A 22,646-nucleotide genomic window follows, 5' to 3' on the forward strand; every position below is an offset into this window, starting at 1 on the left:
TTGTTTCCTTCATCAAAGAAAACCTCAAACCTGTTTTCCCAGGAGAAAAACTGGAAATCAAGACTCTTTTTGCTGAATAGGAAGAAAGGGCTATTTATGTCCAAAATAAAACAGCATATGCTTTAAAGTTAACTCTTTTAAAACATAACTTAATAAGTGAAAATTTTGTAATTTGTGATCAGTCACTATTGAGAAGCTAGTCAAAAGTAACTAATTGTCTGGGTATGTGCTTCTGAAGTGAAAATCTTTAAGACATTCTACATGTGATTCTGAACCATGATTTTACAAAAACACTTTCAAATTATGGCTAAATTACCTATACTGGCTTATTTCTTACTATTACAGAACCAACTATTTCTGTAGAATGCATAGATCTGTCAGCAACATCACTGAAACACTCTTCTGAGCTTAAAAAATTTAATCCTTCTTAGTCAAAATATAATTCAGAAAAGACTCTGAACGACAAAGTTTTCAGCCAAGACATTTTTTCCCCTTGGGTTTTGGTAGACAAAAGGTTAAATTAGCCCTTCTCTTCATGTTACTATAATACACTGGTTTGGCAGATTAACTTCCTTTTTATTATAGGGGTAGGGAGGCAAAAAAATTAAATTTGAAATGTAGTACCATCACCAAAATGTGTCTGGGCAACAGTTTGGGTTGACAGGAATGGTTGATAAAGGTGTGGGACATGGTAAGCTTCCAAAAGCGGGCGATTTACTCATGAGCCGTCCATCTTATGGGTTCTTTACATGCAAATCTAAAGAAATGGCCGAACACACACTTTGAATCTCTGTTCACTTTGTCAATCATTCATTTGTTCAATCATTTGCTTGTTCACTCATCCAGTTACTTACTAATTAAAAAGTGGTTCCCTGGTGGCTCAGCTGGTAAAGAATCTGAATGCAACACAGGAGACCTGGGTTTGATCCCTGGGTTGGGAACAGCCCCCTGGAGGAGGGCATGGCAACCCACTCCAGTAGAATTGCCTCGAGAATCCCCATGGACAGAGGAGTCTGATGGGCTATAGCTCATGGGGTCACAAAGAGTCACACACAACTGAGTGGCTAAGCACACACTTACTCTGGGCTATAAAAATGAATAGAGCAAGCCCTAAATCTTAGAGGAGAAAGAAATGTAACCCACTGACAAAATAATCTTTGCTTCCCAGGTGGCACAGTGGTAAAGAATCCCCCTTCCAAAGAAGGAGACACAAGAGACACGGGTTCAATCCTTGGATGGGAGGATTCCCTGCAGAAGGGAATGGCACCCCACTCCAGTGTTCTTGCCTGGGAAATTCCATGGACAGAAGAGCCTGGTGAGCGACAGTCAATGGGTTTGAAAAGAGTCAGACACGACTGAACACAGCACGGACAAATAGTACCTTTGACCTGAGCAGACAGGAATGTAAGACAAGAGAAGGGAGCAACTCACCATACTACTAATGAAAGCTTACATGGCTCAGGAAGTCTAAGTGAGCCAAACGTTAGAATTCCAATCTCTACAGCAAAATTTCAAAAGAGGACATCCTCCCATGTGAAGGACCCTTGAAAGATTTTCACCAGACGTTTTGGCAGTGTGTCTATTCTGGTCCATCAAATACCATATTTATCCTTAGGTTTATATGACCAAATTACTCTGAATCACATTTCTGGGTAAAAAAAAAATAACCAATGCACCAGTCTCCACTTGGAAGGCATGTGAATAAAGAACACCAAGGCCTTGGCCCCCAGGAATGATCGACTCTGTAGCAAATGGACAATAGTATCGGTAGTGGTGTGTAGAAAAGATAAACCACTGTCTTTTGTTCCATGGTCTAAAAGTAGCCATTGTGTACTATCTGCTTGCTGGATTTGTGTTGCTTCTCTTGCTGTGTTAAAGGAGCTATTTCTGGAGCTGACCTCTGTATAAAAGCTGGGGTGAGCTGAGCTTTTCTGCCTATTAAGAGTGAGCAGTAGAGCAAAGGGTAAACCTCTCTGAGTAGATGGGTCAGAGTACACAGACACTGATTCAGGTTTAGCTGACAGAGCCAGGCAAGGCGTTTCTAATCTCCCCAGTTAGCACTAAATCAGCATGGTGTACACGAGCCCTTGACAGTGGACAGACAAACGGGACTCACTAAAAGGATAAAGAGCGGCCTGGTGAAGCACACATGCTGAATACGATCCAAAGCTTTCATTCCTTAAGCTAAAGACGCTTTGCCGAACCCACATCCATTCAGGACAAGTCTTGGCTCTTGGCTCTTCTGTAGTAAAATGACGCCTTCTAGTCTGATCCTGAGAAAACAGACGATGCCCATTCCAAGAATTCAGAACTCAGTAATTAAAAGGCATACTCTTGCCTCCCCCTCTATTTTCTGTTGCCTGGAGAAGAGAAAAGTCAAAGCAAAAATTAGAAGGTTGCCATCTGAACCATTGTTGTTACCCAGGGCAGGGTAATTCACGGTTTGATTTTCTTCAGTCCTCTTGACAATCAATCATGCCAAGCCACAGAGCAGAAGAAATGTAACCAAGCAGGAACGTGAGCTCTTTTCTGGGCTGTTTTTTTTTCCCCCCAAGTTTACAAATGTATCCAAAGAACGGAAGGGAGGGAAGAAAAACAAAAAATCTGACAAAATGACTCTGAAAAGGAACACAGCCACTGGTGTACTGTTAGACAGCTGAGATTTTTCTAACATAATATATGCATTGTCTTTACAGAGCACATTTCATTTTGTATTGTCCTAAACACTACAAAGTGTTGTCAAAGAGACACTATGACTCCTGATTTACCAGTGAGGAAACTGAGGCTAGAGACCCTAAGTCACTTTGCCCATAATCACACAGCCAGAAAGTGAGAAAGCCAGGATCTGAACCTTGCTCAGAGTTAAGACTCCAGAACCTAGCTATTAATCACTCTGCTATTCCAACATAACATCCTGTTAAATGTGTAAACGGAATTTTTATACATAAAATCTCAAATTGAACAAAGTTAATGCTATTTTAAAAACCCCTATGCTGCTGCTAAGTCGCTTCAGTCGTGTCCGACTCTGTGCAACCCAATAGACGGCAGCCCACCAGGCTCCACCATCCCTGGGATTCTCCAGGCAAGAACACTGGAGTGGATTGCCATTTCCTTCTCCAATGCATGAAAATGAAAAGTCAAAGTGAAGTCGCTCAGTCGTGTCCGACTCTTCGCGACCCCATGGACTGCAGCCCACCAGGCTCCTCCATCCATGGGATTTTCCAGGCAAGAGTACTGAAGTGAGGTGCCATTGCCTTCTCCGGAAAACCCCTATGGCGAACCATTTTTCAAGTGGGAGAAAAATCAGCAGCAGTGAAAATAACCACCCTTTGGTTTATTTATCTTGTAAATTCAAGTTGTGATCATATCTGCTGAAAACAAGATTGATCAGCCAACACCAAATGTAGTATGCCTGCCAGTGTCCATCAAGCTGCAGTGGTGATGGTGGGAGAGGGGGAAGTGGGCAGGCCCCAAAACAATGTGTATGGGAATAAAAACATCTTAATTCTAGACAATAACTGAATTTACAGAAGGTATTCAGAAAAAAAAAAAAAGTTTAAAAATTTCCAATGGAAAGTAAAAAGCATTTTCTCTCTATAAATGGAAAGATTGTCAGAGAAATTAGGAAATAAGTAACTTGAACTCACACACAAGCTGGCCCCAAGTTCATAAAATAAATAGCTCATCCATTAGGAAATTTCTTTCGCCAACCATGATTTTAAAGTATTAAGTGTTCCATGTCTGTATACTACTTAGCAGAATATTACCTTAAGTATCTTTTATCATATTTTATTTATGTCATAGTAATATATTTTCAAACTGCTTCTATTACAAAAACTACCTACAATCAGAGGATCATGCCTTTTTTTTTTTTTCCAAATATAATGACCTATTTGCTTTATTTATTGGGTCCCATTGCCCCATTCTTAATCTCTGTTTTAAAATTTTAATAGGAAGTTTTATTTAATATTTTAATGCAAATCTATCATCTCTTACCCACCTCTCAGGAAAGTATTGATCTGTTTAAATTCATGGAGAGAAAATACTAGAATCTGGAATGAGGTCATTTTGCTCTTGGTGTTGAGGAACTATTGTTTTGTAAGCACCTTTCATATATGTCAAGGGCTCTGCCAGGTTCTTAATGCCCAAGATTTCATTTTAATACCACACCACTACCAAGCATCACTGTCTCCATTTTACACATAAGCAAGACTCTGGTATCTCTAACACCAACCTCCTCTCAACACTGAACCAGAGTGGAACTTCAACAGGCCATTTAGATTGACCATCTGATCTACCTGTAATTGTTAGATCCAGAAGATAGAGACCCATCTGGTTCACTTTACAGATGATGAAAGTGACTCATCAAGATGTGAAAGGACAGGCCTAGAGTCAAAAGATTTGTTCACAGAAGTCAGAGAGATGGAAATCCCAGGTTCCCATCACTCATGCTCTGCTCTCTTCACTATTCTACAGAGCCTCCCCCTGGACTCAGGAAGAGGGAAAACCCACCTAAGTTTGTGAGTGAAAAGGAGGGGAGGTGGGGTGAGGACAGGGGTGTGGTTTGAGCCCCACTGCCTTGTGGGAGATAATCTCTACATCGTGCGGGCCTGGCAAGGTTCACAGACATCACAGTTGACAGTAAGAGAGCTCTGCAATGAAGCTTTACTATGCTACTCTTTACACTACTCTTTTTTTCTTTTTCTTTCTCATCTATAAAACAAGACATTGTAATATTACACTTGCTAGGGTTGAGATTAAATGAGCTATGTTTGTAAAATACACACTGCAAAGTGAGTGGTCAATAAACAGTAACTATTAGGACAACTTGTCCCCTCTCTTTTGCAGCAAAAGCCTTCATTTTCCACTCTCTGAATCCCCAGTGTCTTTATATTATATTTCTCATTTATAAAAGACTTCTGGGCCCCACCTACTGAGTTTCTGGGGTGGAAAGTCTGAGAAACTGCATTTCAAACACATTCCCAAACGAAGCTGATGCTGCCAACCTTTTGCTTTGATAGTTTACTCCTCTATTCTTAAAATTTCTGCATTTCAAGAAGCAAAGCATCCTGCCCGCTTAATATGCTTCCCCTATCTAGAAGTTCTTTGACTAACTTAAATTTAAGGTTGTTTGCTCAAGCAAAAGAAATAAGGTACAGCAAAGGGAGCTTGTACAAAAAAATTTTCTATGGTATACAACCTCTAGTTTAATATGATTACAACCTGTGACCCCAAATGTCAAAACGTATGGCTTTATGTTCTGTGGAATTTTACTCTTATGTGAAAATGATCTTGATCATTAGAACAGAAGATACTGCACTGGAAGGCCTCTCTTGCCTATTTTAGGAAGATCTCGCTAACCTATACCAACAACAGGGAAGGTTAGTCTAAACTGGTGAACAATTATGATGAAAAGTACTGGTTAATAAGTGCCATTTTATTACTTTTAAGTCAATCATCTTGACCTAAGCAAGGTCAAATGAAGACTTAAACTAGCTGCTTAAGGAAGAGAGCAATACTACTCATCAGTCCCCACCTCAAAAATTGGCCATGGCTCCCACACTCTCACTAGGAAATTCACCTTCTTTAGCTCAAGATTAGAGGCACCAAAAGTAAATTCTCCACAATGCCCCTGTACTTATTATGTACTCCAGATAGAAAGGGAAACACATATTGTTACCATCACAACAGAATGGACCTGCTCTAGTCTGTGTCCAGACCAATCCATCCCTCATGTTTCACCTTAGATCACACCTCTCTCTTACAGTATTCCCACACTCCCAATTCCCAAATTACTCTTGCAATAACTCTACTACATTGAGGAATCTGAAATTAACAAGAGTAACACATGTAAATATTAAGATCTCCACATAGAAACCTGTACATGGATACTTTTAGTAGCTTTATTCATAATGGGCTTCTCTGGTGGCTCAGATGGTAAACAATCTGCCTGCAATGCAGGAGACCTGGGTTCAATCCCTGGGTCCAGAAGATCCTCTGCAGAAGAAAATGGCAACACACTCAAGTATTCTTGCCGGGAGAATTTCATGGACACAGGAGCCTGGCAGGCTATAGTCCATGGGATTGCAAAGAGAAGGACACAACTGAGCAACTAACACACCACTTCTTTCTCATTCATAATTACCAGAACTTGGAAGCAATAAAATAGGTCAAGGTGAATGGATAAATAAAACTGTGGTGAATATGAAAGTCGCTCACTTGTCTCCACCTCTTTGCAACTCCATGGACTATACAGTCCGTGGAATGCTCCAGGCCAGAATACTCGAGTGGATAGCCGTTCCCGTTCCCTTCTCCACGGGATCTTCCCAACCTAGGGATCGAACCCAGGTCTCCTGCATTGCAGGTGGATTCTTTACCAGCTGAGCCACTAGGGAAACCCAAGAATACTGGAGGGGATATAGCCTATCCCTTCTCCAAGGGATCTTCACGAACAAGAAATCGAATCAGGGTCTCCTACATTGCAGGCAGATTTTTTTTACCAGCTGAGCTACCAGGAAAGTTCTGTGACACATCTGATGAAATATTATTCAGCACTAATAAGAAATGAGCTATCAGACCGCGTAAATACACGGCTGAAACCCAAATGCAAATTATTAAGTTAAAGAAGCCAATCTAAAAAGACCATATACCATGCAATGCCAACTTCATGATATTCTGCAAAAGGCTAAACTATGGACATGGTGAAAGGGTCAGGAGTTGACAGGGAGTGAGAACAGGATGGGGGCATGAATAGGCAGAGCACAGAGGGTTTTACTCAGGCATGAAACTATTCTGTGTGATGCTACAATGGGAGATTCATGTCATCAAATACCTTTCAAAAGCCAGGGAACATACAATACCTAGAGTGGACCCTAAGGTAAACTATGGTCTCTGGGTGATGATAAAGTGTCAGTATAGGTTTAAAGATTATAACAAATGCACAGGCTGGTGGGGGGTTTGATATTCCCAGAAGCTGTGCATATGTAGAGGCAAAAGGTATGTGAAAACTCTATGTACTTTTAGATGAATTTTGCTGTGAATCTAAAACTGCTCTAAAAATCAAATTCTATCAAAAATTATATATACACAAGCTTTTATATGAAAAGTGCTATCTATCTATCCAGATTACTTCTCTGATTTCATCCAGACCAGTCTCAAACACTATCATTATCACAAGGGTAACAACAGACTGGTTCCAAATAGGAAAAGGAGTACATCAAGGCTGTATATTGTCACCCTGCTTATTTAACTTATATGCAGAGTACATCATGAGAAACGCTGGGCTGGAGAAAGCACAAGCTGGAATCAAGATTGCCGGGAGAAATATCAATAACCTCAGATATGCAGATGGCAATACCCTTATGGCAGAAAGTGAAGAAGAACTAAAGAGCCTCTTGATGAAAGTGAAAGAGGAGAGTGAAAAAGTTGGCTTAAAGCTCAACATCCAGAAAACTAAGATCAAGGCATCTGGTCCCATCATTTCATGGGAAATAGATGGGGAAACAGTGGCTGATTTTATTTTTCTGGGCTCCAAGATTGTTGCAGATGGTGACTGCAGCCATGACATTAAAAGATGCTCCTTGGAAGGAAAGTTATGATAGTATATTCAAAAGCAGAGACATTACTTTGCCAACAAAAGTCCGTCTAGTCAAGGATATGGTTTTTCCAATGGTCATGTATGCATGTGAGAATTGGACCATAAAGAAAGCTGAGCGCTGAAGAATTGATGCTTTTGAACTGTGGTGTTGGAGAAGACTCTTGAGAGTCCCTTGGACTGCAAGGAGATCCAACCAGTCCATCCTAAATAAGATCAGTCCTGGGTATTCACTGGAAGGACTGATGTTGAGCTAAAACTCCAATATTTTGTCCACCTGATACAAAGAGCTGACTCATTTGAAAAGACCGTGATGCTGGGAAAGATTGAGGGCACGAAGAGAAGGGGACGACAGAGGATGAGATGGTTGGATGGCATCACCGACTCGATGGACGTAGGTTTGGGTGGACTCTGGGAGTTGGTGATGGACAGGGAGGCCTAGCGTGCTGAGGCTCATGGGGTTGCAGAGAGTTGGACACGACTGAGGGACTGAACTGAACTGAACTAGATTATGCATGATTCAGTTAATAAGGGAAGATATGAAGATAAATAATAAAAGTAGGCAGCAAAATTTTGAATTCAAGTTAGGTTTTAACTTTTTATTTTATACTGGAGTGGGAAAGATTGAAGGCAGGAGGAGAAGGGGATGACAGAGAACGAGATGGTTGGGTGGCATTGCTGCTTCAATGGACATGATTCTGGGCAACTACCAGGAGATAGTGAAGGACAGGAAGGCCTAGCGTGCAGTCCACGAGGTCGCAAAGAGTTGGACATGACTGAGCAACTGAACGACAACAACCACAGCTGATTAACAGTGTGGTGTTGCCTTCAGGTGTATAACAAAGTGATTAAGTTATACATATACATGTCTCTATTCTTTAGTTTTAAGAGAGAAAACCAGCATGAAGCATGCTTCTTCCTACAGGAAAAAAATTACAAGTATATCTTTCTCTTCCGTTTCAAATGTCTTTATAGGATTGTAAGAATTTTTAAAGCCTCTTTCCAATCATCATAGAAATTGACTGCAAATAAAGTTTGAATACTACTACTATTTGGGGGGCAGGAGAGGGACTACATGGAAACCCACTTTTCTTTTAATACTTTCCAGGAAAATTTACCTCAGAATAAAGTTTCTGGGTTTTTTTTTTTTTTTTTAATGAAACCTCAAAGCTACTTTACCTATAGAACAAGTCATGAATGGTTTTCTAAGACTCCAAACATGGCAGAGTTTAGAGGACAAAGCCAGACTGGCCCCTGCACACAGCTGGTTCCATCAGACACTTAAGTGAATGTCCAGCTTGGTGTCATTACTGGGTTTTTAGAATGTATCTCTCAACTCAGGAGGTTTAAAAAAAAAAAAAAAAAACTCACACAGTACTGAATGGCTTCCATTAGTATCATTAATGTCTGAATTTCAGCAAAATCTTTCATCTGGGAATTATTCCAAAATAGAGGGGGTTCGGTCACTAATAGAAGCCATTCCAATGGAACATGTGTTTCCTTAGCTCTATTCCCATGACTAAATGTCTTTTCAATGTCCTTTTATGTACTATGATTTATTAAGACACAGTCGTATCACTTCCTTAACATTAGAACTCCTGAAGTTTTGTTAACTCTTTGGATGATGGAAGAACTTAGAGGGGAAAGGTTTCCAACAACAATAATAGAATGGTGATATTTTGAGCACAAACGGTGATATTTGTACCAAGCACTGTGTAAGCTCTTTACACACATTGTGTCTCCCAAGGACACTTTCTGTCACATGCTAGCACACACATTTCATAACATGATACAAGAGAACAAAGGGAGTGGAGACTCTGGAGAACTTCTAAGAGAGAAGCAGAAAATACAGCCTACCACTTGGAGGGTGGATTTTGCACCTCAGCTTCCTGTCTTTAAAGTGGAAATGAAAATACTTATCCCTCCTGAGATATTTTTTGAAGAAAGATGAGATAATGTAGGCAAAGTACCTGAAATCATAACCATCCCACAATTGGACTCACCCTATGGTATTTTTATAACACTTGACAGAATCTAAAACTTCTAGATACCTTAGAGTCCCCAGTCCTGCTTTTTTTTTTTCCCAATGTGGACCATTTTTAAAGTCTTTATGGAATTTGTTACAATATTGCTTCTGTTGTATGTTTTGTTTGCCTTTTTTTTTTTTTTGCCGCAAGACATACTGAACTCCCAACCTTTGCACTGAAAGGCAGATTCTTAATTCCTGACTGCCCAGAAGTACTCCCTCTAATCATGCCTTTAAAAACCCCCTTCACATGCTCAGAGCCCTAATGCAGACTGTAGAAATCCTCTGCCTAGCTTTATTAATAGCTAACTGACCTATCCCCTGCCCACACACTAATCTACACCTCACACTGATAGTTTTCTAAATACACACATCCAATGGCTATTCACTGAGCACCTACCACCTCTCAGCTGTGGCCTGGGCCTACTGAGGACACAGCACAGGGCAAGGGAGAGGACACCCTTGCATTCCAGTACAGGAGAGACGCCGTGAGAGACAGAAACAAGCGCCGGAGAAGAAGTGCTAGGATGGCAGTAAACAGGGCGGCAGGGATGAAGGAGCCCCAGAGACACACCCTCAGAGTGATACTGAAACCAAAGCATAAGGATCAAAATTTATCCAGGCTTCCAGAGAACCATTTCGGGCTATAAGAACAGCACTTGCAAAGACTCTAAGATGGAAGGGACTTGGCACATCTTACTACCAGAGTCTGTCAATACCCACCTTAAAAACCAGTGGCATGGAAACCTACTTAACCTTCAGAGGCAAAATGCTACTTTCATGTCTAGTGCAGTTGGACGACTGACCACAGCTTCTGTCTGGGAACTGGAAAAGCTACAGGTCTCCTGCACACTGGAGATTTCAAGCATTCTCAGTGTAACAAGAGTATAATGGTATAGCAAAACAGGACACTTACACAAAGGGATAGTCATTGTCACTGAAGTTATCTGAGGCTTAAAATAAAATCCAGAATTTAAAAAAAAAATCATGATTCTAAATAGGCAAAACATTTGAAACTTACAAGTGGGTGAGTCTATAGAATCCTGGTGGTACTTTCATGTGATTTAAGGTGGAAGGAAAGAGAAAGAGAAAAGTGCCTAAAGCTAAAAAGAGATAAGTGGCATTGCCATCTGAAAGAAAGGAAATAAAGTATATTAGTAACGATAGAGGGAGAAGGGGTAGGAAGGAGGAAAGGGGAAGGAAGAGAGGGAGGCAGGGGAAAGGAAATGGAGGTGGGAGGGGCAGAGAATCAAATCAGTAAGATTAGAACTAAAGAAGGTTCAGGCTAGAAGAAAACTTGAAGAGGCTCTTTACTCCTCCTATGTACAAGGCAAGGACCCAGAAACCTGCTGTCTTCAGTGATTTGATTACAATTAGTCAAGTCTAGCCTTATGTTTTTAATATGACTGATTTTGACACACTTTGTGCAAGACTCTAGAATGAAGTATCAAAGGAAACTTTGTGTGTTGAGAAGAAGCAGGGATCTTGGGAATCAGCATAAATTCCATGAAGATACCTTGTCAGAAACATTTTATTTACCTGTTGCTTTGTTTTCAGAAAGTAATCAGTGCGTCAGGAGCTTGTGATGAACCCTGTGTATCTGGCAAATGCCGGGTGTTGGACCACATCCGTGTGGAAGCAGGGAGAACAAGGCAGGCAACTCTAACCGGGTAAATGTCCTAACAAACTATGCAGATGAATGCGGTAATTGTCAGCCTAACAGCAGCACGGAAAGGTGACAGAGGACCTGAGAGAACAGAAGCGAGGAGGAAGCAAAGGCAGAGGACGGAGTGGGAGAGAGAAAATGCGAGACACCAAGTAAAAAAGATGGGGAAGTCTGAAAAAAGGTTTATCTTTTAAAATTAATTAATTTGGCTGCACTAGGTCTTAGTTGCTGCAAGGGGAATCTTCACTGTGGCATGTAGGATCTTTGCTCCCTGAACAGGGATTGAACTAGGCCCCCTGCTTTGGAAGCACAAAGCCTTAGCCACTGGACCACCAAGGAAGTCCCTTGAACAAAACTTTTAAATGACAACTTAAAAAAATGGGAGGGGGACAACATGTGAAGCCTCTGTGCTTCCCAAATTGTAGAAAACCAGCCACATGTGACCACAGAAATTTAAATTCATGAAGAGAAAATAAAACTCAAAATTCAGGTCTTTAGTCACACAGGCCACCTATGAAGTATCACAGACACAAGACACTTAAACACCACTGCAGAAGCTTCTAGTGGACAGAGCTAAGGGGGCAGAGAAGACGTTCCTTCTGGATTTCACAGCGCTATAGTTTCCTGTGTTCCAGCTGAGATTATTCCTGCTTTCTTTCACTGCAAGTTGGGAACACAAATACAGTCCCGTCACAAAGGCGCACAAGATTCCTATTTTGCTAACTTTGGTGCACCTTGGATTTTTCAAAAGCACCCGAAGTGGTGGCCGCCAAAATACTGGTTATTCGTGGCTACACAAAGAATACACTGAAATTGCTAATGTCAAAGAAAATGCAGCCTCTGTATTTGGATTTTAGAGATTATTATCATTCACTTCTTATATGTAGACTACATCATGAGAAATGCTGCATTGGATGAAGTACAAGCTGAAAATCAAGATTGACAGGAGAAAGATCAATAACCTCAGACATGCAGATGAAACCATACTTATGCCAGAAAGTGAAGAAGAACTGAAGAGCCTCTTGATGAAAGTGAAAGAGGAGAGTGAAAAAGTTGGCTTAAAACTCAACATTCAGGAAACTAAGATCATGGCATCTGGTCCGATCACTTCATGGCAAATAGATGGGGAAACAATGAAAACAGTGACAGACTTTATTTGGGGGGGCTCCAAAATCACTGCAGATGGTGACTGCAGCCATGAAATTAAAAGACGCTTGCTTCTTGGAAGAAAACCTATGAACAACCCAGACAGAATATTAGAAAGCAGAGACATTACTTTGCCAACAAAGGTCCATAGAGTCAAAGCTATGGTTTTGCCAGTAATCATGTATGGATGTGAGAACTGTACCATATAGAAGACTGAATGTCAAAGAACTGATGCTTTTGAGCTGTGGTGTTGGAGAGGACTCTTGAGAGTCCTTGGACTTCAAGGAGATCCAACCAGTCAATCCTAAAGGAGATTAGTCCTGAATATTCACTGAAAGGACTGATGCTGAAGCTGACACTCCAATACTCTGGCCACCTCATGCGAAGAACTGATTCATTGGAAAAGACCCTGATGCTGGGGAAGATTGAAGGCGGGAGGAGAAGGGGACGACAGAGGATGAGATGGTTGGATGGCATCACTGACCCAGTGGACATGAGTTTGGGTAAACTCTGGGAGTTGGTGATGGATAGGCAGGCCTGGCATGCTGTGGTTCATGGGGTTGCAAAGAGTCAGACACAACTGAGCAACTGAACTGAACTGAAAGGTTACTTTGCTTGCTTGAGTTTCTTCTGTAAAATGAACATAAACAGGAGCTGGTATATAAGCTCCAGGAATTGGTGAAGGACAGAAAAGGCTGGTGTCCTGCAGTCCACGGGGTCGCAAAGAGTCAGACATGACTGAGTGACTGATTATTCACTTCAGTACCTGGGCTGGGGGAGGGGGAAGGATGGCTAAATAGAAAAGCTTTTAATTTAGATAGAAAATGTTTTTAATTATTGCTAACAGAAGGGTCTAGTATGAGCCTTAGGCCCCAAGTTAGATCTCTTGGAATAGAGGTCCCTTTAGAAAGCAAGGCCTCTCCCACCTCAACCCAGGGGCCGGAATGTGACCACTGAAACAAGGTAAAGAAATGTGGACCTGCCTAGGTAAGAAAGGTATCTTGGTGTTATTCACTGCTCTCTGTAATTTCTCCTGCGACTCCTCTGGGCAAACACAGACTTTACATACTACCTCAGTTGAATGCCTCATGCAGTGAGCAATCTGTAAAACCATACATGGTAACCCTGTACACATGTGACTTTGAAAAAATCTCTATAGCCTCAGTTGTGTGTGCATGGTCACTCAGTCGTGTCTGACTCTTTGCCACACTGTGGACTGTAGCTCGCCAGGCTCCTCTGTGCACGGAACTTTCCAGGTAAAAATACTACGGCAGGTTGCTCCAGGGGATCTCCCCAACCCAGGGATCCAACCAGTGTCTCCTGTGTTTCCTGCACTGGCAGGTGGACTATTTACCACTGCTCCACCTGGGAAGCCCAAGCTTCAGTCACCACACCTCAAAACGAATACAATATCACCTGCACCTCATTGCGTTGGAAGGAGGGTTAAACAGGGTAAAAGACATAAAGCACCCAGCATGGAGCCTGGAGACTGAGGACCAATGACTTAGGAAATATTAACTGTCACTTCTATCTTCCCCCTGGCCAGTTATGTCCATAACCCTGGAACTTCCTATTAAGAATGGATTAGACTAAACCATAGAAAGTGGTTAATGCGTTCCAGGATTAGGCAGTTCCTAGGAGCTCTGTAACAGAAGTTAGCTGTTTACACAGCACTTGAGTGTTGAAGCCTGCTTGCTGTATGACCCACTGCGTTGTACAGTACTAATCATTTAACCTGCATCATCTCCATTCCACTTCTTTATAAATTGATTGCTTGTTGTAACCAAATATTGCAGTATACTACACTAGAGGAGGACAGTAGTTTTAAATTTCACTTCATAAATTCCATCTGGGAAAGCTTTTAAATCCACTCAATGACTGTAGTGCATAAACAGAAATCTTACCCACATAAACCCCAAACCCTAAGCACTCCCATGACATTCAGTCATTTTCACTCTGGGAACAAATCTGAATTCTTTTTTCCTAAATTAAAAACTCATTTTAAAGAAAAGTAGTATTAAACTGCTCCATAAACAATAAACCACACTTAAATCCTGGTTGTAATAAATATCTCCTGCCTACAGCTATTAGATTCCACAAGTGAGTTTTTAAGTTTATTGGCAAAACAGAATATTTATTCTGACCGTGATATGCTTTCTATGGCTTCAAGTTCTCTTGGTTTCCTTTCTAATACTTGGGGGAGGGGAGGGTCCTGTCCAGAAACCTGTAACAGACTTATTCAGGAGACTAGAGTGCTATCAAAGATCACCATTTCACCACTGTGAGGTTGGTTTTTGCCTTAGGACAATAATATCAAACGGTGATACCTTTGCCTCTCTCTTATTTTCTTAGTGATTGATTAAAACTGTGAAAATTAGTTTGAAAAATCAGCAAATTACCTAGCAAGACTTAAAGATCTAGGGCAGGCATTTTATTCAAAGGCCTAGCTAGCTTCTCAAAATGAACTGTAACATATACCTTTGCTCAACTAAAGGATCTGTCAGGGGTTGGGGGAGGAGCTTGTTATTATTTTATGAGTAAGCACCTATATTATTATTCAAAGTAGGTAGTGAAGGTAAGAAGGATCTAAAGTGGCACAGAGAAGACACATGTATATACAAGCTATCCCAAACTCCAAATTCAGCCACTGAAATTTAACATCCATGGCCCTAAAATCTAGTATTTCATCCTAACACAACCTCAGGTTGAAGCTAGGAGGCAGCCACATAGGGGCCTAAGGAGGCCACTAATGAGAGGGCTGGAAGCAGACAGTTTACTTTGACATGACTACGCGCTTATACTGAGGATGGTCACGAAGCCCCGATCTTATAATCTAGGACCTCTTTCTTAGATTATGAAACTCATTACTCATACTTTAAGATCCTGACAATTATTCTTAAGTTCATAACTATTTTAACTATTTATAAGTTAATCACTATTCATAAGTTATTCATAACTATTTTAAAGTTCTATAAAAACAGTCACATTTACAAAAAAATCTATTTGGTAATTCTCTAGCCCTAAGTTTGGCATTTCTATAAAATAGCAAGGTAAATTATCTTCATAGACCTTTTAAGTTTCATGCAACTTGAAACCTAAAAATACTATGAAAAGAAATCCAGCCACTGGTAATGTAAACCAGTGTGGCTTTTCCAAGAGTTGATTTGCAAATACATGGTTAAAAAAAATAAACATCTATATTCTCTTTCATCAAAAATATCACCTCCAAAATATGAAAAAGACAAGACTAAAGGATGGCTCATCAAAGAGTGATTATTTCAGTGAAACATCTGAAACAATTCAAAAGTCCAACTGTAGGGAACTGGTTAAATAAACTACATGATGGAATGTTAGTCTATATATAGCCATTTAACAAATGGTTACTTCACTGATATTTAAACAGGCACAAGAGAATAAGCTACAAAAACCATCAAGAACAGTATGTAGAGATTGATCCTTTTTTAGTTGTTGCTATTCTGGGCTCAAGGGTGGAGCTACCAGTTGGGCTATGGGGGCAGGAGGGGAAGAGGCAGAGTTCAGGGACGAGGATACAGAGTTTGTTAAGAGGAAAAAGAGGGCCAAAGCACTGTGCACATAGGAAACACTATGTGTGGCATAATGCAGACGCAGAACAACACGGGGAGTGACAGGGCCAGCAAACTGCTGAAGACACGGGCTATGCATGTTGCACGGAGAGAACGGCAGACGCCTTAGGAAGGAGACTTAAAAAAAGAAGAGAGAAACAATGAAGAGCCCTGAAAGGCATACATGTTTGGAAATCTTCTGGAAGCAAAATGGAGAAGCAGAGGATTTTAGTACCGCCAGTGAGATAAGAATGATCCTATCTACCTTTAGATCACAACTCCCTAAGATATGTCTCTAGCCCAGTCTCTCCAGCAATCTTACAACCAGACCCGTACTGCCAACTGCGTTTCTAATGGTTTATACAACATGGTTCATGAAGTCTAATACTTTCCTCAAATTTAAGAAGTCCTACATCAAGCTTTTAATCAAATCTTTAAACCTACTCTACTCTAGAAAACCACACCAAAACCATTCATTTTTGCTCTCATACTTCCACACTTAAAAAGTTGAAAAATTTGCCTTAAAAATTTTCAACTCTCTCATTCCTTCATTGAGCACCTATAGTCCTTAGTTCGAGTAGCTCACCATCTCTTGGTGAGATACTGCAAACTGTCTTTTAAGTGATCTCTCTTCTGCTCTACCGTCCATACTACAGTGCCGTTGTTATGAGCAACCTCACCAAATAACAAAAAACAACACTCCACTCCCTAGTTTCAAAGCCTCTGAGGGCTCGCTAGTGTCTGCCACTTAAACTATAGAGTCAAACTGCCTCCTGATGATGTTTTCCTCAGCTTCTTAATTGACTAACAGTGTAGAGAAGGGAGTTTCATAATATACTAACACTTGGTTTGGATCTACGCTAAGCCACCCCATGTTGCAAATAAGTGAAAATATACAAGTGTTTCTGCAACAGTGCCACACTGCATCAAAACGTGTACTCCTGGACTTCCCTGGCAGTGAGTGGTTAAGAATCCACCTGCCAATGCAGGGGACACAGGTTTGATCCCTGGTCCAGGAACATTCCACATGCTGTGGAGTAATTAAGCTCATATACTACAACCACCAAGCCTGTGCTCTAGAGCCCATGCGCCATGATGAAGAGGAGCCCTTGCTTGCTGCAAGTAGAGAAAACCCACGCAAGCAATAAAGCAGTGCAGCCCAAAATAAATTAATAACGTGCATTCCTTAGTATATGCCCTATGCGTTCTGCCTGGAATATTGTAGGTGTTCAAACAATTTGTTCATTCAATCAACTTGTTTTACACATACACATAAAACACACACATGACACAGTGGCAGTCCTGGCCTGTGCAAGAATTTTAAGGGTAAGTTTCTTCTTAAGGACCATACTCCATCTTAAAAAGATTCTTCCATGGGTGAATCTCATCTATGCATTCACCATGGAAAGGTATCAGCATCCCAGATCACCCACAAATTATTCATTAAAAAATAAGACTTGTTCTTTAGTGCTATCTTGAAGTCTTAACCAGACCACGAGTTTTAATCAGCAAAATAAAAATCAACTGACTCTCGGGGTTCTTTGGACTCATGAAAGAATACATGAGAGTGACACATTTAACTTGTTTTTATAAGTATGCCTGCAGCTTGCCCTAAAATCCAAGCAGTTCTAGGACAATACAGAATAGTTAACCCTCCAATACAAGATTATGAGGTTATCATCTCTTTTATAAGAAAATAATAAATCTATAGATAATATCTAAAATCTTATAACTGCTGACCAATATATTTGTGGCAAGGAAATCTGATAAAAAGTTACAGTGCTGCTGAATTTATATTAAGAAGGGAACCAATTTAATCTATGATTACCACAAATTTCTTTTTTATGGAGTGTTCTAATAACATGTCCCAATAAATGAGCTCCCCCTTTTGTTGATTTACTTTCCCATTTTTAAGTATTGCTGCTTCCTGGTCTCAAAAAATATATCAGATTGATTGCTGAAAGCCAACATCTATCATTTGCTTGGGAACAGAGCTAAAGCTTGAATAATCTACCAGAGTTGTACATATTTTAACGCCATGATGATGATATTCATCACGACAATAGCTACTCCGTGTATACTACGCATGTAACCTGTGCAAGTTCCATATACACTTCACGTTGTTGCTGTTCAGTCGCCCAGTTGTGTCCGACTCTTTGCAATTCCATGGACTGCAGCACACCAGGCTTCCTGATCCTTCACCAACTCCCAGAGCTTGCTCAAACTCATGTCCATTGATTCATTGATGCCAACCAACCATCTCAGCCTCTGCCATCCCCCTCTCCCCCTGCCTTCAATCTTTCCCAGCACCAGGGTCTTTTCAAATGAGTCAGTTCTTTGTATCAGGTGGCCAAAGTATTGGAGCTCCAGCTTCAGCATCAGTCCTTCCAATGAATACCCGGGACTGATTTCCTTTAGGATGGACTGGTTGGATCTCCTTGCAGTCCAAGGGACTCTCAAGAGTCTTCTCCAACACCACAGTTTAAAAGCATCAATCCTTCGGCATCATCTATCTTCACAGTCCAATTCTCACATCCATACATGACCACTGAAAAAACCATATCCTTGACTAGATAGACCTTTGTTAGCAAAGTAATGTCTGCTTTTTTTAAATATAAATTTACTTATTTTAATTGGAGGCTTATTACTTTACATATTGTATTGCTTTTGCCATACATCAACATGAATTCACCACGGGTGTACACGTGTACATCCTGAACCCCCCTCCCACCTCCCTCCCCGTACCATCCCTCTGGGGCATCCCAGTGCACCAGCCCCAAGCATCCTGCACCCTGCATCGAACCTGGACCGGCAATTCATTTCATATGTGATATTATACATGTTTCAATGCCATTCTCCCAAATCATCCCACCATCTCCCTCTCCCACAGAGTCCAAAAGACTGTTCTATACATCTGTGTCACTTTTGCTGTCTTGCATACAGGGTTATCGTTACCATCTTTCTAAATGCCATATATATGCGTTAGTATACTGTATCGGTGTTTTTCTTTCTGGCTTACTTCACTCTGTATAATAGGCTCCAGTTTCACCCATCTCATTAGAACTGATTCAAATGTATTCTTTTTAATGGCTGAGTAATACTCCATTGTGTATATGTACACAGCTTTCTTATCCATTCATCTGCTGATGGACATCTAGGTTGCTTCCATGTCCTGGCTATTATAAACAGTGCTGAGATTAACAGTGGCGTACACGTGTCTCTTTCAAATCTGGTTTCCTTGGTGTGTATGCCCAGCAGTGGGATTGCTGGCTAATAAGGCAGTTCTATTCCCACTTTTTTAAGGAATCTCCACACTGTTCTCCATAGTGGCTGTACTAGTTTGCATTCCCACCAACAGTGTCAGAGGGTTCCCTTTTCTCCACACACTCTCTAGCATTTATTGCTTGTAGACTGTTGGATTGCAGCCATTCTAACTGGCGTGAAATGATACCTCATTGTGGTTTTGATTTGCATTTCTCTGATGAGTGATGTTGAGCATCTTTTCATGTGTTTGTTAGCTATCTATATGTCTTCTTTGGAGAAAAGTCTATTTAGTTCTTTGGCCCAGTTTTTGATTGGGTCATTTATTTTTCTGGAATTGAGCTGCAGGAGTTGCTTGTATATTTTTGAGATTAGTTGTTTGTCAGTTGCTTCATTTGCTATTATTTTCTCCCATTCTGAAGGCTGTTTTATCACCTTGCTTATAGTTTTCTTTGTCATGCAGAAGCTTCTAAGTTTAATTATGTCCCATTTGTTTATTTTTGCTTTAATTTCCAATATTCTGGGAGGTGGGTCATGGAGGATCCTGCTGTGATTTATGTCAGAGAGTGTTTTGCCTATGTTCTCCTCTAGGAGTTTTAGAGTTTCTGGTCTTACTGTCTGCTTTTTAATATGCTATCTAGGTTGGTCATAACTTTTCCTTCAAGGAGCAAGTGTCTTTTAATTTCATGGCTGTAATCACCGTCTGCAGCTATTTTGGAGCCCAAAAAAACAGTCTGATACTGTTTACCCATCTATTTCCCATGAAGTGATGGGACCGGATGCCATGATCTTAGTTTTCTGAATGTTGAGCTTTAAGCCAACTTTTTCACTCTCCTCTTTCACTTTCATCAAGAGGCTTTTTAGTTCCTCTTCACTTTCTGCCATAGGGTGGTGTCATCTGCATACCTGAGGTTATTGATATTTCTCCCAGCAATCTTGATTCCAGCTTGTGCTTCCTCCAGCCCAGCGTTTCTCATGATGTACTCTGCATAGAAGTTAAATAAGCAGGGTGACAGTATACAGCCTTGATGTACTCTTTTTCCTATTTGGAACCAGTCTGTTGTTCCATGTCCAGTTCTAACTGTTGCTTCCTGACCTGCATACAGATTTCTCAAGAGGCAGGTTAGCTGGTCTGGTATTCCCATCTCTTTCAGAATTTCCCACAGTTTAACCACACAGTCAAAGGCTTTGGCATAGTCAGTAAAGCAGAAATAGATGTTTTTCTGGAATTCTCTTGCTTTTTCCATGATCCAGCGGATGTTGGCAATCTGATCTCTGGTTCCTCTGCCTTTTCGAAAACCAGCTTGAACATCTGGAAGTTCATGGTTCATGTATTGCTGAAGCCTGGCTTGGAGAATTTTGAGCATTACTTGACCAGCGTGTGAGATGAGTGCAACTGTGCGGTAGTTTGAGCATTCTTTGGCATTGCCTTTCTTTGGGATTATAATGAAAACTGACCTTTTTGAGTCCTGCGGCCACTACCGAGTTTTCCAAATTTGCTGGCATATTGAGTGCAACACTTTCACAGCATCATCTTTCACGATTTGAAACAGCTCCACTGGAATTCCATCACCTCCACTAGCTTTGTTCGTAGTGATGCTTTCTAAGGCCCACTTGACTTCACATTCCAGGATGTCTGGCTCTAGGTGAGTAATCACACCATCGTGATTATCTGGGTCATGAAGATCTTTTTTGTACAGTTCTTCCCTGTATTCTTGCCACCTCTTCTTAATATCTTCTGCTTCTGTTAGGTCCATACCATTTCTGTCCTTTATCGAGCCCATCTTCAGACAGCCATTTTGCTTTTTTGCATTTCTTTTCCATGGGGATGGTCTTGATCCCTGTCTCCTGTACAATGTCACGAACCTCATTCCATAGTTCATCAGGCATTCTATCTATCAGATCTAGTCCCTTAAATCCATTTCTCACCTCTACTGTATAATCATAAGGAATTTGATTTAGGTCATACCTGAATGGTCCAGTGGTTTTCCCTACTTTCTTCAATTTAATCTGAATTTGGCAATGAGGAGTTCATGATCTGAGCCACAGTCACCTGGTCTTGTTTTTGCTGACTGTATAGAGCTTCTCCATCTTTGGCTGCAAAGAATATATCACCTGGTCTTGTTTTTGCTGACTGTATAGAGCTTCTCCATCTTTGGCTGCAAAGAATATAATCAATCTGATTTCGGTGTGACCATCTGGTGATGTCCATGTGTACAGTCTTCTCTTGTGTTGTTGGAAGACAGTGTTTGCTATGACCAGTGCATTCTCTTGACAAAATCTATTAGCCTTTGCCCTGCTTCATTCTGTACTCCAAGGCCAAATTTGCCTGTTACCCAGGTGTTTCTTAACTTTCTACTTTTGCATTCCAGTCCCCTATAATGAAAAGGACATCTTTTTTGGGTGTTAGTTCTAGAAAGTCTTGTAGGTCTTCATAGAACCGTTCAACTTTAGCTTCTTCAGCGTTACTGGCTGGGGCACAGGCTTGGATTACTGTGATATTGAATGGTTTTCCTTGGAAAGAAACAGAAACCATTCTGTCATTTTTGAGACTGCATCCAAGTACTGCATTTCAGACTCTTTTGTTGACCATCATGGCTACTCCATTTCTTCTGAGGGATTCCTGCCTGCAGTAGTAGATATAATGGTCATCTGAGTTAAATTTACCCATTCCAGTCCATTTTAGTTTGCTGATGCCTAGAATGTCGATGTTCACTCTTGCCATCACCTGTTTGACCACTTCCAATTTGCCTTGATTCATGGACCTGACATTCCAGGTTCCTATCCAATATTGCTCTTTACAGCATCAGATCTTGCTTCTATCACCAGTCACATCCACAGCTGGGTACTGTTTTTGCTTTGGCTCCATCCCTTCATTCTTTCTGGAGTTATTTCTCCACTGATCTCCAGTAGCATATTGGGCACTTACCAACCTGTGGAGTTCCTCTTTCAGTATCCTATCATTTTGCCTTTTCATACTGTTCATGGGGTTCTCAAGGCAAGAATACTGAAGTGGTTTGCCATTCCCTTCTCTGGTGGACCACATTCTGTCAGACCTCTCCACCATGATCCATCCGTCTTGGGTAGCTCCACACGGCATGGCTTAGTTTCACTGAGTTAGACAATACACGACTACTGGCAAAACCATAGCTTTGACACTATGGACCTTTGTTGGCAAAGTAATGTTTCTGCTTTTTAATATGCTATCTAGGTTTGTCATAGTTTTTCTTCCAAGGAGCAAGCGTCTTTTAATTTCATGACCAGTGTACACTTTATATTTTGTCTTATTTAATATACAGAACCCTTTAAGTTAGGCCCAATAATATCTCCATTTTACAGATGGGAAACTGAGGCACGGGGAAGCATAAC

General features: G+C 40.9%; 1 protein-coding gene across 2 annotated transcripts in view; it reads right to left on the minus strand.

The window, feature by feature from the left end:
* AUTS2 (autism susceptibility candidate 2) overlaps nucleotides 1-22,646 on the minus strand; it is a 1,198,651-nt gene that overhangs the window by 740,060 nt on the left and 435,945 nt on the right. The window lies entirely within an intron of this gene.

The sequence above is a fragment of the Capra hircus genome, chromosome 25, assembly GCF_001704415.2.
Source record: "Capra hircus breed San Clemente chromosome 25, ASM170441v1, whole genome shotgun sequence".
Lineage (NCBI taxonomy): Eukaryota > Metazoa > Chordata > Mammalia > Artiodactyla > Bovidae > Capra > Capra hircus.